The 21,427-nt window shown below is 45.5% G+C and overlaps 1 long non-coding RNA gene across 1 annotated transcript; it reads right to left on the bottom strand.

Moving 5' to 3' along the window:
- Positions 1-424: 424 nt before the first annotated feature.
- LOC134409705 (uncharacterized) lies at positions 425-1,394 on the bottom strand. Its single transcript, XR_010026209.1, has 2 exons — positions 1,326-1,394; positions 425-455 (listed from the first exon to the last, which is right to left on the bottom strand). It is a non-coding gene; the product is annotated as an uncharacterized LOC134409705 (long non-coding RNA).
- Positions 1,395-21,427: the final 20,033 nt, after the last annotated feature.

The following is a 21,427-nucleotide window of genomic DNA, read 5'->3' as shown; positions in this document are numbered from 1 at the left end:
GCAGCATTACAACCTTTAAGACATATATGTTGTTGTTAGTTTCCAAATCCTTCATTTCTGCCCAAAGACTCTAGCTCTTTTCAAGTGTCCTACATCCGAGTAGACGAAATTCCTCCCTATGCATTTCCATTTCCCTCTACTTGTGGTGGGTGACTTTCTGGAGAGCCTATTGTATTTGTGGGGGCTCTCTTCATTATCTGGAACACTGGAAAACCAAGGCCTGGTGGGAACCTTCACTTACGTCTGCTCCTCTGTAGCACCACCGCAAATCAGTGGTGTGGATAAGGGGGGCTCTCAATGGGAGCAAGTTTTAATTCTGTGCCCACGCGTCCCCCTCCTGCTGTAAATAATCTCTTCCTCCTCCCTCTCCCTCACAACAGCTTCCTTTTACTATTTCCCCTGTAAATAGATTACCATTTTCCCCCTTAATGCAACGTTGCAATGATTGTCCTGAACTCTACCGTATTTCTTTGAATGTTGTTATTATTATTATTATTATTATTATTATTATTATTATTATTATTATTATTTTATTTATTTATATAGCACCATCAATGTACATGGTGCTGTACAGAGTAAAACAGTAAATAGCAAGACTCTGCCGCATAGGCTTACATTCTAATAAAATCATAATGAAACAATAAGGAGGGGAAGAGAATGCAAACAGGCACAGGGTAGGGTAAGCAGGCACAGGGTAGGGTAAAACTAACAGTATAAAGTCCGCACAACATCAAGTTTTAAAAGCTTTAGGAAAAAGAAAAGTTTTTAGTTGAGCTTTAAAAGCTGCGATTGAACTTGTAGTTCTCAAATGTTCTGGAAGAGCGTTCCAGGCGTAAGGGGCAGCAGAAGAAAATGGACGGAGCTGAGCAAGGGAAGTAGAGGCCCTTGGGCAGGCGAGAAACATGGCATCAGAGGAGCGAAGAGCACGAGCGGGGCGATAGTGTGAGATGAGAGAGGAGAGATAGGAAGGAGCTAGACCGTGAAAAGCTTTGAAGATTAACAGGAGAAGTTTATATTGGATTCTGAAGTGAATTGGAAGCCAATGAAGAGATTTCAGAAGCGGAGTAACATGGTCAGAGCGGCGAGCCAAGAAGATGATCTTTGCGGCAGAGTGGTGAACAGAAACCAACAGACTGATGTGAGAAGAAGGAAGGCCAGAGAGAAGAATGTAAGTCACCATCGATCGTAAGACGCACACTAATTTCAGTACCACCAACAGAAAAAAAAACAAAAAAACCTAAGACACACCCGTGATTCTAAGACGCACCCCATTTTTAGAGATGTTTATATGGGGAAAAACAAGTGTCTTAGAATTGAAGAAATACGGTATTTTTCCTCTCCACCTTCAAATCGCTCAAGGATTGAGGGTTCCCCCTGGGGAGCCAGGGTGCAGCCTGTGGATAAATTCCTCCACCCCAATATCCATCCTCATCACTGCCCTCCTCTCCCTCCCGACATTGTGTGTTAGTTTCTTTCATAGGTTTTTTGGCTGTGTACAGACATCTGATTCAATAAATTATTGGCATGATTTTTTTTTTAATAAAAAAAAACACAACTTATGTAATACAACGTAAAGCACAGGTTATGATAACTCTATGGGCCATGTGACGCACTTAATTTCATGGTTTTTCATGGTTATTTTTCCTGCCTTCTCCTGAAATATATCTCGGTTGTTACTGCTGAGAAATCATAGCATCATATAGTCTGTGTCCCATCTTAGCATTAGGGCTATTTTCAAACTTTCCCGTTTAGCCAATCGCTGCCCTGGGGGCATGGACATCTGATTTCAGCGCCGAAATCAGCAGAGGAAATGGACACAACACTGTAACAAGCGAGGTGCAGCATGTAATGTCTAAAAAAAACCCACACGACTGTGATACGGGAAAGAGAGTGTGGCCATGGCTAGTCCTACCGGGTCTAGCAGGATGGAGGGAGGAGGATCTTCCGATATGGTTATCACGAGATCTCCCATTCTGTCTACATGTGGCATGTAACGTCCTAGGAGGAAGAGGACGTCACACCCTCCATTTTGTTTTTTGTTTTTTAAAGGAGTAGGAGCGCAGGAGTGCTCGAACACAAAATGTGAGTTGTTGTTTTTTTAAAAAAAGAAATTCCCCACTCCCCCACCCCACCCTCAATGGGCACAGTGCTTTGAGGAGCTCTGTGGCCCATGCCCGGGTCCCGTCTTCTCAATGTTACTCGCGAGGAGCAGTGACAACCCACGACGACCAGCCACACATTCCGCAGTCTCGGGATCATCCCGAGACCATGGAAAAAGCAGTAAAAAAGGGCCTGCCAATATCCCAGACCAAGGGAGGGATCATCCCTCCCTGCTCCTGGGATGCCTGTAAGTCATGAGGATGCACAGGGATGATCCCTGGGCAATCCCCGGGATATCGGCTGATCTAGCTATGCCCTGAGTCCTGATTTAATGGAGTATTAACAGGTAAGAGGACGGAATCTAACATTATAACCTATGATTAGTCTTAACGTTAAAAGGAGTCATATACATTAGAACCACATGTGTAGATTTGCCCCTAATCTTTACGGACACTGATGCAGTTTAATCATGCAATTTCCTGAATCACATTTACTTCTCCTGCGGCGCACACTGCTAATTCTAGTGGTGTACACTTGATATTCTTCCCATTATTGCGAGGCAAACTTAATCTTAAACCGCTTTAAGTCTGATATATGTAGGTGGAGCCTCTCAACATCAATGTAATGCCGTCAAGGGTGGTGATGTCATTTGTCCAGCTCTATCATGTCACACACCAGTTCAATGTCAGTTTAACTGTTATAGCGGTATGATGAATATCACTTTTTTTTCTTTCTTTTCTTTATTAAAAGGTAAGTATATACTCAAAGAAGCCATTGGGCATGTCTACACCAGGGGCGGACTGGGGTGGGGGAGGATCTTGCGATATGCTGATTGCGAGATCCTCCCGCTCAGTCCACATGTGGCACATGACATCCCAGGAGGAAGGAGGTTGTCATGCGCCCCCATATTTTTTAAAAGAAAAGGACCTAGAGCGCACCTGCGCTCCAGCGCAAATAAAAGGTGTTTTTTTTAAAAAAAAACCCTCCCCCGCTTCCCTACCCACTCCCAATGGGTACGGAGCACCTGAAGAGCTCTATGCCCTGTGTCTGGTTCCCGGCTCCTCGCATTTACTTGTGAGGAGCCGGGATGAAACCGGGACAGCCGCCCACACATCCCACGGTCTCGGGATGACCCCAAGACCACGGGAAAAACAGGGGTAGAAGCCGTCCAGGTTTTCCCAGGGAAATGGAGGGATCATCCCTCCCTGCTCCTGGGATGCCTGTAAGTCATGAGGATGCACAGGGATGATCCCTGGGCAATCCCCGGGATATCGGCTGATCTAGCTATGCCCTGAGTCCTGATTTAATGGAGTATTAACAGGTAAGAGGACGGAATCTAACATTATAACCTATGATTAGTCTTAACGTTAAAAGGAGTCATATACATTAGAACCACATGTGTAGATTTGCCCCTAATCTTTACGGACACTGATGCAGTTTAATCATGCAATTTCCTGAATCACATTTACTTCTCCTGCGGCGCACACTGCCAATTCTAGTGGTGTACACTTGATATTCTTCCCATTATTGCGAGGCAAACTTAATCTTAAACCGCTTTAAGTCTGATATATGTAGGTGGAGCCTCTCAACATCAATGTAATGCCGTCAAGGGTGGTGATGTCATTTGTCCAGCTCTATCATGTCACACACCAGTTCAATGTCAGTTTAACTGTTATAGCGGTATGATGAATATCACTTTTTTTTCTTTCTTTTCTTTATTAAAAGGTAAGTATATACTCAAAGAAGCCATTGGGCATGTCTACACCAGGGGCGGACTGGGGTGGGGGAGGATCTTGCGATATGCTGATTGCGAGATCCTCCCGCTCAGTCCACATGTGGCACATGACATCCCAGGAGGAAGGAGGTTGTCATGCGCCCCCATATTTTTTAAAAGAAAAGGACCTAGAGCGCACCTGCGCTCCAGCGCAAATAAAAGGTGTTTTTTTTTAAAAAAAACCCTCCCCCGCTTCCCTACCCACTCCCAATGGGTACGGAGCACCTGAAGAGCTCTATGCCCTGTGTCTGGTTCCCGGCTCCTCGCATTTACTTGTGAGGAGCCGGGATGAAACCGGGACAGCCGCCCACACATCCCACGGTCTCGGGATGACCCCAAGACCACGGGAAAAACAGGGGTAGAAGCCGTCCAGGTTTTCCCAGGGAAATGGAGGGATCATCCCTCCCTGCTCCTGGGATGCCTGTAAGTCATGAGGATGCACAGGGATGATCCCTGGGCAATCCCCGGGATATCGGCTGATCTAGCTATGCCCTGAGTCCTGATTTAATGGAGTATTAACAGGTAAGAGGACGGAATCTAACATTATAACCTATGATTAGTCTTAACGTTAAAAGGAGTCATATACATTAGAACCACATGTGTAGATTTGCCCCTAATCTTTACGGACACTGATGCAGTTTAATCATGCAATTTCCTGAATCACATTTACTTCTCCTGCGGCGCACACTGCCAATTCTAGTGGTGTACACTTGATATTCTTCCCATTATTGCGAGGCAAACTTAATCTTAAACCGCTTTAAGTCTGATATATGTAGGTGGAGCCTCTCAACATCAATGTAATGCCGTCAAGGGTGGTGATGTCATTTGTCCAGCTGTATCATGTCACACACCAGTTCAATGTCAGTTTAACTGTTATAGCGGTTTGATGAATCTCACTTTTTTTCTTTCTTTTTTTTATTAAAAGGTAAGTATATACTCAAAGAAGCCATTGGGCATGTCTACACCAGGGGCGGACTGGAGTGGGGGAGGATCTTGCGATATGCTGATTGCGAGATCCCCCCGCTCAGTCCACATGTGGCACATGACATCCCAGGAAGAAGGAGGTTGTCATGCGCCCCCATATTTTTTAGAAGAAAAGGACCTAGAGCGCACCTGCGCTCCAGCGCAAATAAAAGGAGTTTTTTTTTTTAAAAAAAAAAAACCCTCCCCCGCTTCCCTACCCACTCCCAATGGGTACGGAGCACCTGAAGAGCTCTATGCCCTGTGTCTGGTTCCCGGCTCCTCGCATTTACTTGTGAGGAGCCGGGACGAAACCGGGACGGCCGCCCACACATCCCACGGTCTCGGGATGACCCCAAGACCACGGGAAAAACAGGGGTAAAAGCCGTCCAGGTTTTCCCAGGGAAATGGAGGGATCATCCCTCCCTGCTCCTGGGATGCCTGTAAGTCATGAGGATGCACAGGGATGATCCCTGGGCAATCCCCGGGATATCGGCTGATCTAGCTATGCCCTGAGTCCTGATTTAATGGAGTATTAACAGGTAAGAGGACGGAATCTAACATTATAACCTATGATTAGTCTTAACGTTAAAAGGAGTCATATACATTAGAACCACATGTGTAGATTTGCCCCTAATCTTTACGGACGCTGATGCAGTTTAATCATGCAATTTCTTGAATCACATTTACTTCTCCTGCGGCGCACACTGCTAATTCTAGTGGTGTACACTTGATATCCTTCCCATTATTGCGAGGCAAACTTAATCTTAAACCGCTTTAAGTCTGATATATGTAGGTGGAGCCTCTCAACATCAATGTACTGCCATCAAGGGTGGTGATGTCATTTGTCCAGCTCTATCATGTCACACACCAGTTCAATGTCAGTTTAACTGTTATAGCGGTATGATAAATCTCACTTTTTTTCTTTCTTTTTTTTTAAAGGTAAGTATATACTCAAAGAAGCCATTGGGCATGTCTACACCAGGGGCGGGGTGGGGCGGGGGAGGATCTTGCGATATGCTGATTGCGAGATCCTCCCCCTCAGTCCACATGTGGCACATGACATCCCAGGAGGAAGGAGGATGTCATGCGCCCCATATTTTTTAAAAGAAAAGGACCTAGAGCGCACCTGCGCTCCAGTGCAAATATAAGGTGTGTTTGTTTTTAACCCCCCCCCCGCTTCCCTACCCACCCCCAATGGGCACGGAGCACCTGAAGAGCTCTATGCCCTGTGTCTGGTTCCCGGCTCCTCGCATTTACTTGTGAGGAGCTGGGACGAAACCGGGACGGCCGCCCACACATCCCACGGTCTCGGGATGACCCCAAGACCATGGGAAAAACAAGGATAAAAGCCGTCCAGGTTTTCCCAGGGAAATGGAGGGATCATCCCTCCCTGCCCCTGGGATTCCCTATGTGTCATGTGGATGCACTGAGATGATCCCGGGGCAATCCTCGGGATAAGGCATTGTCTAGACATGCCCATTGTTTCTACTAAACCACAGTACGGAGACTGGAGGAATGAACGTGCAGGAGCTATACTAGAGTGACCAGATTTAAAAGAGGGCAGGGCACCTGCACCTTTAACTGGTGTGATAAAAAGGACATTTCACCAGGTTCCCCATATATACAAATGACACCTGCTGAAATTCTCTTTTCAATATAACTGTTAAAGATACAGGAGCCCGGTCCTCCTTTTCATATGGCCACCCTACCTTAATCTGGGGCTGCTCTGATTCTTTGGTCGTACATGTACATTCTATTTATAGTCAGTTCTATAAAATGTCTTCCCATGCTTCTTAGTACATGCTCCAATGAACAGCCAGACGAAAACATGGAAAGACTGGTCCGGCTATGTCCACAGTATTGCTCTCAGTAAGGGAAGTGGAATGACAGGAACTACATTAAGAAACATACTCAGCTAGGCAGCATGTGACCTTATATGTTAGTACAAGAGTTGTACTGCTGTGCAATGGTATTAGTTTGCACTTCATAGAATCATAGAATAGCAGAGTTGGAAGGGGCCTACAAGGCCATCAAGTCCAACCCCCTGCTCAATGCAGGAATCCACCCTAAAGCATCCCTGGAAGATGGTTGTCCAGCTGCCTCTTGAATGCCTCTAGTGTGGGAGAGCCCACCACCTCCCTAGGTAACTGATTCCATTGTCGTACTGCTCTAACAGTCAGGAAGTTTTTCCTGATGTCCAGCCGGAATCTGGCTTCCTTTAACCTGAGCCCGTTATTCCATGTCCTGCACTCTGGGATGATCGAGAAGACATCCTGGCCTCCTCTGTGTGACAACCTTTCAAGTATTTGAAGAGTGCTATCATGTCTCCCCTCAATCCTCTCTTCTCCAGGCGAAACATGCCCAGTTCTTTCAGTCTCTCTTCACAGGGCTTTGTTTCCAGACCCCTGATCATCCTAGTTGCCCTCCTCTGAACACGCTCCAGCTTGTCTGCATCCTTCATACCTACAATAGTTGTTGAGAAAAGGAAATCTACATTGTGAAATAGCATCTGACACTCTTTCCCTCTCCACCAAGGCACCAGAACATGTGTCTGTGACCCCAGCCATGGAAAGGTTCAATGAGAATTGCCTGCCCCTGCCTTATAGGGTAGTTATAGGATCACAACTAGATAACATACAAGAAATGCTAGCCATAGTGCCAGCCAATGTTGGGAGCAACACACCAGCAGTTGTATTCCTGAATGCCATTATTTGGGTGGGTTGAAGGAGCAAATTCTAGCACATATTTCTCCTCTGGAGACATTGCATTAGCTAGCAAGACTAAAAATGGGACCTCCGGTTAATGATTACAGGAGTTTTAGACATGGATAGAAAGAGCAATGGAGGTTGGATCACTGGCCCTGACAACTCCTGACAGCTTTGCCTTACAAAGCGCAAGGGGATTTGTCAAGCACTGGCAGGCTGCATTTCTGCTCCCTCCTCCGTTCTCAGTTTCAGCAATTAGCAGGCCCACGTGGCTTCGCTTTATGGGGCTGTCACACTAGGAACGCTCTGCCTGACACATGATCTGCTGGGAGAAAGCGAGAGAGAGGGATATTAACGTACACAGTCATGCTTTCTTCATAGGCTCTGCAGCACACAGTGGTGGAGTCTTTCCTCACTGGGTCTCAAGAACAGCTAGTAGAGGCAGAGGATGCCTGCAGTGATATCTGTGCAGTGATATTGAAGGGCAATAAGAGGCTGGACTAACGGAGAGCCATGAAGGATGTGAGGGACCAACTCCCAGGGTATGTCTACACCTCCTGGTGGAAGGGGGAGGATCTCGTGATATGCTGATCGTGAAATCCTCCCCCTCAGTCCACACATGGTCCACAGTGTCCTGGAAAGAAGGAGGATGTTGCGCCTGCCATTTTATTTATTTATTTATTGAAGATGAGCGCATGAGCGCTCCATCAAAAAGCTCCATCGAAAAAACCTTCCCCCCCCTACACTGATGGACATGGAGTGCCTGAGGAGATCTGTGCCTGGTTCCCAGCTCCTCGTGCTTACTCACGAGGAGCCGGGACAAAACCGGGATGGCTGCCCGTACCTCCCGTGGTCTCGAACTATCTCAGGACTGCGGGGAAAATAGGGCTAACAGCCATCCCAGTAATCCCGGGGAAAGGGAGAGATCTTCCCTCCCTGCCCCTGGGATCCCCTGTGCATCATGTGGACAACAGTGTTTCAGAGGAGGGAAGGAGGCTGGCAGAAGCTCAGGAGAGCTCAAATCTTGGACCAGATCTACACCTTGTGTCATATTGAAACGCTTCCATCTTGGTTGCTCTACACTCCTCTTGCACATTTATACCTCCTAGCACACACAATAACATCTGTTGCAGTATGTTGGACAATACAGAATAAAAAGCAGGAAAAATAATGCTAGAAAAGCAGTATACAGAATGCGTAAATTGCTCCAGCAGTTATCAGTACTCTTCATTATCAATAAAAAACACGAGATCTAGCCCTGGCCTCTCCCATTTCCTCACCCACTGGAACACCCCCTCCCCCCCCAATCCAAGGTTGGTTTTCCAACTTTGGAGGGCAGCTGGCAAGGTTCTTTCTGTGCTGGCTGTGAGAGGGTGGGGAGAGATGGTCCAGCCTCAGGCGGACAATCCCCATGGCCCCTCAGACAATGTCTAGGAGCATAGGATTGCTCCCTTACAGGGCATAGGCAATTTGTAGGTACCGGGCTCCTGAACTGGATTGGAACCCTAATAGGGGACAAACAGTTAAAGCCGCCCTATCTCCTAAACTAGAGTTCTGACTTGGATCAGGGCTCCTGCACTTACTTTAGTGTAGACCTGTGGTATACATACTAGCCGAGCTCCTATTTTTATGCTTTTGAGTAATCCCCAAGCATTCTGGCGGGTTTGATCCTCTTGACTTTCAATTTCCTTTTTACCAATCCCCTTATTTTCAAGTAGTTTCCTCTTTTGAAGTCAACTTTGACTGTGTTGACTGCTTTGGCAATTTCCCACTTCCATATAAATTAAATTTGATAACACTGTGAACACTGTTTCCAGTCGGTTCGACAGCACTCACAGCTCGCACTAGGTCCTGGGCACCACTTCTTATTGATTCCATGACCAACTCACTTAGGGCACAGTGGTTTAGGGTATCCAGAGCTCCCCCCCCCATTCATTGTGCCCAGATCATTTATTTCTCCAGTCTATGTAACTGAAGCCAACCGTTACTACAACACTTCCTCTTTGGTTGCCTCCCTGATTTTGCTCCCCATTGCAAAGTCACCTTTGAATAGCTTTAAAAGGGGGTTGGATCAATTCCTGGAGGAGAAGGCCATCAATAGCTACTAGCCCTGATGGCTGTGGGCTACCTCCAGTATCCGAGGCAGTAAGCCTGTGTGCACCAGCTGCTGGGGAACATGGGCGGGAGGGTACTGTTGCTCCATGTTCTGCTTTGTTGGTCCCTGGTCGACAGCTGGTTGGCCACTGTGTGAACAGAGTGCTGGACTAGATGGACCCTTGGTCTGATCCAGAATGGCATTTCTTATGTTCTTCAGCATTTTGGTCAGGGAGATGGTAACATGTCCTCACTACCAAATTACTTCTGGGTCACAGCATTGTTACCCATAGTGATTCTGTAGAGGAGTCTGCCTGTTTGACAGTTTCCAGTTTGCTTTACTCTAGACCAGCGGTTCTCAACCTGTGGGTCGGGACCCCTTTGGGGGTCGAATGACCCTTTCACAGGGGTCGCCTAAGACCATCGGAAAACACATATTTCCGATGGTCTTAGGAACCGAGACATTTTATTTATTTGCAATTAGAAATAAATATTTCACAATATATAATTACATATTGTTTTTGTGATCACTATGCTTTAATTATGTTAAATTTGTAACAATGAAAATACATCCTGCATATCAGATATTTACATTACGATTCATAACAGTAGCAAAATTACAGTTATGAAGTAGCACCATGTACATTGATGGTGCTATATAAATAAATAATAATAATAATAATAGCAATGAAAATAATTTTATGGTTGGGGGTCACCACAACATGAGGAACTGTATTAAAGGGTCGCGGCATTAGGAAGGTTGAGAACCACTGCTCTAGACCCTCTTCAACATATGAAGTGACACCCCCTGCCTCCTACAGTGAACCGCCCAGAGAGCTTCGGCTATTGGGCGGTATAAAAATGTAATAAATAAATAAATAAATAAATAAATAAATAAATAAATAAATAAATAAAAATACAGTGAGCTGTCCTTGTCATTCCTAGAGTGATTGCATTCGGAGATGACCATACTCCACTAGTTCTTCCTATGCCATTAGGTTTTCATTATGCCCACTACATCTACGTTCACCTTTAAAACTAAGCATTCCTACCTCCTCATCTTGGCTCAGAGGTTTCTGGCATGAATGTAGAAACACATATACATGGGCCATAGCTAGATGCGGAGATATCCCAGGATGATCCCCAGAATTGTACATCCACATGACGCACAGGAGAGCAGGGACAGATGATCCGTCCCTTTCCCTGGGATCTCACCCTAGCCTTTGTGCCTGCTTTTTCCGTGGACTCGGGCTGATCCTGAGACCACAGAACGTGTGTGCGGGCATCGTGGTTTGTCCCTGCTCCTCGCAATTCCTTCTGAGGAGCTCTGCGCTCATTGCGGGTGGGGTGGGGTGAGCAGAAAAAATTGTAAAAAATATATAAAAACTTACCTTTTGTGCACGAGCGCTCATGTGCTTGACTCCTTTAAGGGGAAAAAAACAAAATGGCAGCCGCGACATCCTTTCCCTCCGAGGCCATCACATGCCATGTGTAAACAGAGGGGGAGATCTCGCAATAAAAATATCGCGAGATCTTCCCCCCTCCATCATGCTAGCCAGGTAGGCCTAGCTGAGGCCATGGTATCCCTCTCCAAATATCTCTGGCATGTTCATTTTCCAACATGGCTCACTGGCCTCGTTGCTGGCTTCTACGGTACACTTCTGGCCTGCTTCTCCCCGCCCCCATCTCTATTTGGGCAATTCAAGAACATTTTTCACCCTCATCCCCTAGGGGTCATTGTTCTCAAACTGGAGACCCCACCACCTCCTGTCAGTTTTCATTCAGGGGTTGTGGTCAGGTTTACTGAGGTAATGTAGGTGTAGCAATTTTAACTCATGAGATCTGCCAAAGTTATGGTGAATATTATTTATTTTTATATCTATGTCATAAATGAATAGTACACAAACCTTATCATTAATAAATCTGTGAGTGTCTTGTTATTCTAGCTCCATAAATGGAGTGTTCCATTGGTTGTCTTCCTGCTTGCAAGAGAAGTCCAGGGGCATAACTTTCAGACGGTGTATTGGATAATGGATAATGCCTGAATGATAAATAGCAAACAAGCGAGGCCATTACCCGGCCTTGCGGATAATGAATGTCACCTTCTGTGGAGTGCACCAACTCGTGGGGCATCATTTCCAACTTGGTATCTGTCTGCCTCGGTGGTAAAAAAAATGACTTCCTATTCCCAACCTATAATGAGAGTAAAATGGTGCAAAGACAGATGAGTCGAAGCTGTGAGTAATCCGTTATGGAGCTGGGTGAGAAAGAAGTCCATTTGTCTCTCCCTCTCGACGGGCGATTCCAACATAAAATAAGGGTGTAATTGTCTTAAACTCTGACTGGGCTGCATTGAGAGGAATAAAGGGATTAGCAATCGCCTTTATCCCAGCTGGGTTCCAGCTGCTGCTTCTTCGTCTTCTTCTTTTAATTTCTGTAGAGTAGAAGTGCATATGCATTAACCTATTTCTCATGACCACGGCTCCCCCTTTCACTACCCACCCTCCTCTCTGTGGGTCACCCTGACTTTTTCTCAGGAGTACATTTAGTCGGCTGCAAAAAGTATCTCTCCCCCCTCCCCTGAATTGCATAGTTCTCATGGAAGATAATGAGATTTGCCATGAGGCTATGACTTACAGTGCACAGCTGAGGCCTAGGCACCAACTGAGCAAGGCAGCTCACATCTGGCCCCTGAACACTCTTGTGCCGAACGGAGGAGGAGGAGGCATGAGAACTTGGATGGGACACTCGAAACCTCTGCTGCAGGTCTACACAGGGGCTCAGTGGGTGGTTGCCTTTATGAGAGTTCCCTGCATGCTTGGCTCGGAACCAGAAGTTAGAAAGGCTTTGACATTTCCTTGTATTCTCAGCCTACCTGCTACGAAACCCATCCTTCAAACGTGGGAAACACAAAAGTCATCTTGCAAGGGAATGCTGCCAAATTCTTCCCCCACTGCAATCTGGGTTGGATTTTGGGTTTTATAGAATCATAGAATTGTCGAATTGGAAGGGGCCTAACAGGACACATCCTCCTTCATGCACCCCATCCCTCAGTCCCCATAGAACCATAGAAGAGTAGAGTTGGAAGGGGCCTAGAAGGCCATTGAGTCCAACCCCCTGCTCAATGCAGGAATCCACCTTAAAGCACCCCTGACAGATGGCTGTCCAGCTGCCTCTTGAAGGCAGTGTGGGAGAGCCCACGACCTCTCTAGGTCATTGGTTCCATTGTTGTACTGCTCTAACAGTCAGGAAGTTTTTCCTGATGTCCAGCTGGAATCTGACTTCCTGTAACTTGAGCCCATTATTCCATGTCCTGCATTCTGGGATGATCAAGAAGAGATCCTGGCCCTCCTTTATGTGACAACCTTTCAAGTTCTTGAAGAGTGCTAACATGTCTCCTCTCCTCTTCTCCAGGCTAAACATGCCCAGTTCTTTCAGTATCTCCTTATAGGGCTTTGTTTCCAGACCCCATCTTCATTGTCCTCCTCTGAACCCCCCTCCAGCTTGTCTGAATCCCTCTTGAAGTGTGGTGATAAGAGATACTGGAGCAGAGACTCAATGGACTTTGTGGAGTGGGGGATCCCCCGGAGTTACTCTAAGCCTCTCTCCATTTAAGTAGGAACATTGCTGTTACGTGGTCATTTCTGCATTGGCAAAAAAGAGGAAACATATAAAAAATGAGGAAATGCACATTAAGAATGAGATAAAAAGGACACTAATTTGCATGATATTTGCATATGCCCCCCCCACTTAAACATAATAGAATTTAAATAGAAATACAATGCATCTCACTGTAGTGAAGACTGATTAGGTGACCTGGATAGCTTCTCGGTCTGCTGTCCAGTTATTTTTTGTGTTAGTGGACCACTTCAAGGCTCCTACTGCTCATCTTCCTTATGGGTCTTTGACTTTAAATTGGTCTTGGCCTGCACTCCCCATCAAATAGAGGGCCCCTTGAAATGGGGAACTGCCCTTTAACAGCTCTTCAAATAGAGGACAGTCTTCTGTAAAGTTGGTCCCCTGGCCATCTTTGTTTGCAAAGCTAAAGTGAGTCAATGAGATTGTTGTGTCCTGTTGTTGCATCCTGTTCATACTCGGCAAAACCTAGTACACCTGGGGATCCATCCCTGCTGCCCTCTGACCATGCAAGCCTTGCTGCACATGCAAAAGTTCAGACAACATGCAACATGACATTGGTGCCATAATTCCTTACCAAAACATCTTCTTAGCCATGAAACTTTAGGCAAGTCGTTCTCAACCTCAAGCACTTCTGAAATATAGGAATAATCATATCGACCTATCTGACTGACTGTGTTGCTAAAAAGTTCTTGTATTCTCATATGACACTGAAGTTGTTGTTGTTTATTCATTCAGTCGCTTCCGACTCTTCGTGACTTCATGGACCAGCCCACGCCAGACCTTTCTGTCGGTCATCGCCACCCCTAGCTCCCCCAAGGTCAAGTCTGTCACCTCCAGAATATCATCCCTCCATCTTGCCCTTGGTCGGCCCCTCTTCCTTTTGCCTTCCGCTTTCCCTAGCATCAGCCTCTTCTCCAGAGTGTCCTGTCTTCTCATTATGTGGCCAAAGTACTTCAGTTTTGCCTTTAATACCATTCCCTCAAGTGAGCAATCTGGCTTTATTTCCTGGAGTATGGACTGGTTTGGTCTTCTTGCAGTCCAAGGCACTCTCAGAATTTTCCTCCAACACCACAGTTCAAAAGCATCTATCTTCCTTCGCTCAGCCTTCCTTATGGTCCAGCTCTCGCAGCCATAGGTTACTACGGGGAATACCATTGCTTTAACTATGCGGACCTTTGTTGTCAGTGTGGTGTCTCTGCTCTTAACTATTTCATCAAGATTTGTCATTGCTCTCCTCCCAAGAAGTAAACGTCTTGAAGTAACGTATATGAAAACCTTTGAATTAGGGTTGCAATGTTTAATCAACTAATTTGTTTGCTTAGAGAGCAATCCTATGGCCTCTAGATAATGTCTTGATTCAGATTCCCTTATACAAGGTTGAAGATGGTGCTCCGACCTCCATATGTGTATGCAAGGGGTGTGCCGGGTTTGCATGCATACAAAGGAGGGAAAGGGGGCAGGTCTGCGGGCAGGTCTGCGGGCAGGGAGAAGAGGGAACCGGGAAGGCCAGCTTATGATTGTCTGGCCGCCCCAGCCTCCTTCCCTCCCAATCTGCAAAGCTAGATGGGCCAAAAAAAAAAAGCCCATCTTGCAAAAATGAAGTGTGGGAAGAACAGGGACACGAAGATCCCCTCTGTGCCCCTCACGCTCTGACTAGCATGCCGGCCAGCCTCCAAATTCCCAGACCAACGGGTATCGCGAAAGGACTGCGGTCTCAATTGCTTAAAACATTTATTTATTTATTTATTTAAAACATTTATATCCCACTCTCATATTCACAAGCTGAATATGAACCAACAGTGCGATATGGCTGCAAGAAAGGCAAATGCTATTTTGGGCTGCATTAATAGTATAGCTTCCAAATCACGTGAGGTACTGGTTCCTCTCTATTCAGCCCTGGTTAGGCCTCATCTAGAGTACTGTGTCCAGTTCTGGGCTCCACAATTCAAGAAGGACGCAGACAAGCTGGAGCCTGTTCAGAGGAGGGCAACCAGGATGATCAGGGGTCTGGAAACAAAGCCCTATGAAGAGAGACTGAAAGAAATGGGCATGATTAGCCTGGAGAAGAGAAGATTGAGGGGAGACATGATAGCACTCTTCAAATACTTAAAAGGTTGTCACACAGAGGAGGGCCAGGATCTCTTCTTGATCATCCCAGAGTGCAAGACATGGAATAATGGGCTCAAGTTAAAGGAAGCCAGATTCCAGCTCGACATCAGGAAAAACTTCCTGACTGTTAGAGCAGTACAACAACGGAATCAGTTACCTAGGGAGGTTGTGGGCTCTCTCACACTAGAGGCCTTCGAGAGGCAGCTGGACAACCATCTGTCAGGTATGCTTTAGGGTGGATTCCTGCACTGAGCCGGGGGTTGGACTCGATGGCCTTGTAGGCCCCTTCCAACTCTGCTATTCTATGATTCTATGATATCATTACGATCTCAGAGTGGCATACAGATAAAAACATACAGTATAAAACAATAAATATGCACAGTTAAAAACAAATTAAACCATGATCCAAGTTAAAACAATATATAATTTAAAAGCAATAAAAACAGCTAAAACAATGTGCCAGTGAGTTTAACCATCAAAATCTTTGTTAAATAGCCATGTTTTTACTTGGCGTCGAAATGAAATCAATGTCGGCGCCAATCGGGCCTCCAAGGGGAGGGCATTCCACAGTCGGGGTGCCACAACAGAGAAAGCCCTCTCCCTTGTCCCAACATAACATATATGTTGCATTGGTGGGATGCGGAGAACGGCTCCTCCAACAGATCTAAGGTCTCGGGCAGGCATATATAACGACAGGCATTTACAGGCCTACTCAGAAGCAAGTTCTATCAATTTCAAGAGCAATGTAGTGATGGCCACCAATCTGGATGGCTTTAAAAGGGGGTTGGATAAATTCCTGGAGGTGAAGGCTATCCATGGCTACTAGCCCTGATGGTTATGTGCTATCTCCAGTATTCAAGGCAATAAGCTTGTGTGCACCAGTTGCTGGGGAACATGGGTGGGAGGGTATTGTTGCACCATGTCCTGCTTGTTCGTTCCTTGTCAACAGCTGGTTGGCCACTGTGTGAACTGAGTTCTGGATGAGATGGACCCTTGGTCTGATCCAGCATCAGGGCTCTTCTCATGTTCTTATGTTCTAATGGCTCTCTGATAGATATGTACAGGATGACAGCCTAAATTGACGAAAAAGCTCCACCCGTCGAATTAGTCTGGGATCATATCTTTCATTTTGTTTTTCTGAATAGAAGCGCTAGCAAAAATGTGTAGGTGTTGGCCGCCATTTAAAAAGAGGCATACTTTGTTCCTTATTAAAGTCCATATTCCCAGTTGCATGAAAATGACACATTTTTTCCTAGTTGCACAAAATGTGTCCAGATGCACATTAGAACAAACTCTGCAGGATACTGTGTGAAGCAACTCAGCTGGGGCCTGGAAGAGCGGGATGAGACCCGTGGGCTGAGCGTTCTGCACCCCTGCCAGTCACTGACTTTCAGCAACAAGGGAGAGGGGCTTCTCAGTGGTGGCCCCCCGACTGTGGAATGATCTTCCCGATGAGGCTCGCCTGGTGCCAACGTTGTTATCTTTTCGGCATCTGGTCAAGACTTTTCTCTTCTCCCAGGCATTTTAACAGCATTTAACAACATTAAGTTTGTTTTTAATGGACCCCAAAATTGTTGTTTTTAAATGGATACTGTTTTTTTTATATTGTTTTTATGTTTTTTTTTTTAATTTTTGTATACTTTTAATGTTTACTATTTTTAATTGTTGTAAACCGCCCAGAGAGCTTCGGCTGTGGGGCAGTATATAAATGTAATTAAATAAACAAACAAATAAATAAATAAACCACCTCACAGGGTTGTTGTAAGGATAAAATGGAGAGGAGGAGGAGGACCATGGCAGCCATCTTGAATTCCTTTCAAGAGGAAAAAATGGTGGGATATAAATAAAATGATTTTTGGGGGGGAGGGGGGAGGAATGAATAAATCCCAATTTGATGTTCCGTCTCAGCGTAGCTCTTGTGAGGTTTGGGGTTTGTTTGCTTTACGTTTAGAGGTCCTGGTCTCCAATGTCACATCTGTTTTGGCCCTGAACCAGCGTGGTGAGAGATAGACAATAAGAAAAACCGGTCCTCTAGAGAGACAAACTGCTGAGAACAGGCAGGAATGTTAATCAGAAACTGGTTTTTCTGCTCCCACCCTATCCCGGGTTCTGTAGGAAGTGCTGCTATTCTCTCACAATTCCCCTCCCAGCCAAACCAGTACAATGCCTTGCTTATTTCCTGCCTACGAGGGACATTCCAGCTGCTGAGAAAAGCAACCTGGGCCCAATCCAATCTATTGTCTCCAGAGGTCTTTCAGACAACAGCCTCTTGGCTCTTTGATGACCATAATGGTAGGTTAGGGAGCTCAGGTCTGAACGCCGTCACTAAAAAGGCTCATTCCAGACCTGAGTAGTGTCTTAGAGTGATTGGCAAATCGGTTCCAGTTGTTCAAAACATGCCTCATCTCCACAATGGGGCAGCCCAGGTGGCTTCTCACAGCACCCCCCTCCCACCCCAGACTCAACCATAAGGAAACAGACGTCTGCTTAGATAATGAATGATGCTCACCAGGTGTGTCCAGTAGAGAAGGAACAATGTTCCTCTTCCCCCCCCCCAACCCCCATCCATCCAATCCTTTGGTTGTCAATCCCATGAGCCCATGAACATTTACTGTTTTGCTGAGTTTTCTGCTGAAACTTCACACTTGTCTCAAAACGGGGTAAAAAATGCCTGGTAGATAAATGATTCTCCCAGAGGGTGGTGGTGATGTGGATCTGTTATCATATATAATTTTGTTTATTTCATTCATTTCCAGCTTGCTTTCCCCAATGTTATAGACCCAAAGCAGGTTACAAATTCATTGAAACTATACAAGCCATCAGGAAATGTCCACAGCTTTCTGAACTTTGCAACTAAGTATCTAGTGCCTAAATTTGCTTTCCCCCCCTCCTCCTCCCTCCCCATCCCCTTTCCTTTTCTGTCATTTTTTTTTAAAGATTGCAAGCCTGTGGACAGGGACTGTCTTAAGAACAGGGTGACCATATGGAAAGGAGGACAGGGCTCCTGGATCTTTAACAGTTGTGTAGAAAAGGGAATTTCAGCATCACGAAGGGTTGCAAACAAGGAGGATCTGCAAAAAAATGTTGCATGTTGCAGTTCAGAGTTCCAGCTACTCATTTCCCCTGGTTTTCCATTCTGCCCCCTCCAATAACCAGCCAGCATTTCATACCCAATGAGTCTGCTTAGTCCATGAGGGTGGAATGTCCCTGACTAGGATATTTTTCCTAAATATTTTTTGTGCTTCTCCAAACCTTAGGGTCACCCATCCAATACCTTCCCCCTTCTTCATGGATGGGGCTGTTTTGGCTAAGGACTGGCACTCAGAGAATTGAGATTAGTAATGGTTGAATCCACAAGCACAAAATGTGCTGTTGGCTACTAGCTTAAGTGGCTTCCTACAAAAGGATCCTACAAACTGGTAGAGAAAGCCAGTGTGATGTAGTAGTTAGAGTGTTGAACTGTGACTCAGGAGATGCAGGTTCTAATCCCAACTCAGCCATGAAGCTCACTGGGTGATTTTGGGTAAGTTGACCATATGCGAAGGAGGACAGGGCTCTTGTATCATTAATAGTTGTCTAGAAAAGGGTATTTCAGCAGGTGTCATTTGTATGCATGCAGCACCTGGTGAAATTCCCTCCATCACAACAGTTAAAGCTGCAGGAGCCCTGCCCTCTTGACCAGACACAAAAGAGGGAAGGACTGCTGCAGCTTTAACTGTTGTGATGAAGATGGAATTTCACCAGGTGCTGCATGCATACAAATGACACCTGCTGAAATTCCCTTTTCAATACAGTGTTTAAAGATACTGGAGCCCTTTCCTCTTTTTCATATGGTCACCCTAACTTTGGGCCAGATGCTGACTCTCAGCCTAATGTACCTCAAAGTGCTGTTGTGAGGATAAGATGGAGAGAAGGAGGACCATATAAGCTGTCTTGGGTTCTTTGAAAAAGGAAGAAAGGCAGGATATAAATGCATTAATAACATTAATAAAATAAAAATAGTTTTATCTACAGTTTCTGGTCATTATGATAGTTAACTGCAATTTCATCTCCAGAGGCAGTATACCTATTGAACATTGAGATAAGCAGACAATGGGCATCACCTTCAAGCTGGTGTGATTATTTAGTAATGATGCATCCTGTTAGAAAGGCGATTAGCAGAGAAAAATACAAGGCAAAACAGAAGGAGTGTTTACCAGTCCCACATGCAAACAGGCTATCTTAATACAATAAAGAAAGCACACCCTTTTTGGTGAATAAAAGATAAAATGGTTTAAAAAGAACGAATTACAAATAACATTATTTAGTTAATAGAGCTGAGTAATACAAAGGGCATTAAAATAATTTTTTTTTTTTTGCAAAAATGCAATTTCTTTTACCCTAAGCTGCACCTAGACTTGTTTAAGCTGCTTCTTTCTGCCCCTTCCTCATGCTCTGCTCTTCTTTGGCTCTACCCTGGATGGTTCTCTCCCTCTTTTATACCTTCTTTTCCCAAAGTAGTGTTTCAGTCTTGAAGAAATGAATCTTACCAGGAGGAATGAAACTACTCCTCTCAGGGATACCCCCTCCCAGCAGATACACACACACACACCCCGGGCTTCTAAGGCCTGGCCTTTTTACTTTGCCTCTGTACGCCTCAGGCCTTCACACCTTTCTACAAGTTTGGCAAATTGCAATCCAAAAAGTCATGTGCTCAATTTGTATCCATATTCCCAGGGCTCTCAACATGCAGGATACTTCAATGCAGCCATCCTCTCACTGACAGATGTAGAAATGTCCCTCTCACTTTGGTGAGATATTATGCCATAGATTTATCAGCCATTAAATGTACCATTCTCATGTTAAAAGCCTCACAAAGTCCAACAGTGTAAATATTAGAATGGGGAGAGGGAGAACTTTTCGGGTTTAGAAAAACCGTCTCTTTGCAATCTACTTAACTGTGTTTATTACTATGCAGTGTCTCCAAAAGAAATCCATTAAAGGAAGGTAAAGCTGAATGTAATGCTTTCAGCCTCCAAAGGAAAAATAAAAATAAAGCATTGGTTTTGATTAAAAATACATACAGTGCAAAGAAAAGCAGAAACATAACTTTTAAGAAGATTTTATGACCTACTCTCATTAGAATACAAAATCTTTCAAGGAGGTTCCCCCCCCTTTTCTTACTCCCACTGTGGAAGAAAAAAAAATTCAAGCAAGAGCGTCAACGTAGCAAAGCCCTTTAGCATGCTTCAGGCTCAGCTGATGTCTTTGAAGCCAGCAGTGAAAAATTTATGATTCTCTGCTGAAAGAACTTTCGGATGTTAACGGAGCTTCACAATAGAATTATGAACTTGTTCAAGGCCTTTCATCCTTTCCCCCACGTCACACCCTCTTACATTCAAATGAGTCTCCTTTTCATGGAACTCTGCGTGCGTTCCGTGGCTTACGTCCTCCCCACAAACACTCAGCCTCTCTCGCACTTTGCAGGATGGACGCGCATTGGGCGATGTTGTCATTGACAGGTTAGGACAGCCTGTTAATGGCCATGGCCTCTGCCTTCCTTTGGAGATATTCCCAGTAGACCCACCCAATCACAGAAAGCGAAACCACTCTCCCTCTCCCGTAGCCCGCGGCCAAATAGTGAGCATTGGTAAGGCAAAATATTGGCTCCCTGAGCCAACAGCTGTTATTATTCGGACCTCTAGTGACGAGTCACTAAAGAGATGCTGTGCAAACAACTCAAGGGAAGACACAGAACACGGATAAAGCACAGGGCCAGCCCTCCCAGGAAGCAGGGTGAGGCGTCCACATCGGGCGGTAGAGTGCAAGAACTGGCACATGATCAGCTCCACTCCCCTGACAAGAGGACCTGCCACGGCTGCCTTAGTACCTCTGGAGAATCACACCACCATGGCATTTGCAACATCAAGACAGCAGCTGGTGGGGCTTTCAGGAGCACTCACCTCTTCACAGAATCATAGAATAGTAGAGTTGGAAGGGGCCTAAAAGGCCATCGAGTCCAATGCAGGAATCCACCCTAAAGCGTACCTGACAGATGGTTGTC

The sequence above is a fragment of the Elgaria multicarinata genome, chromosome 16 (assembly GCF_023053635.1).
Source record: "Elgaria multicarinata webbii isolate HBS135686 ecotype San Diego chromosome 16, rElgMul1.1.pri, whole genome shotgun sequence".
NCBI classification, from domain to species: Eukaryota; Metazoa; Chordata; class Lepidosauria; order Squamata; family Anguidae; genus Elgaria; species Elgaria multicarinata.
This window is presented reverse-complemented; position numbering and strand designations above follow the sequence as displayed.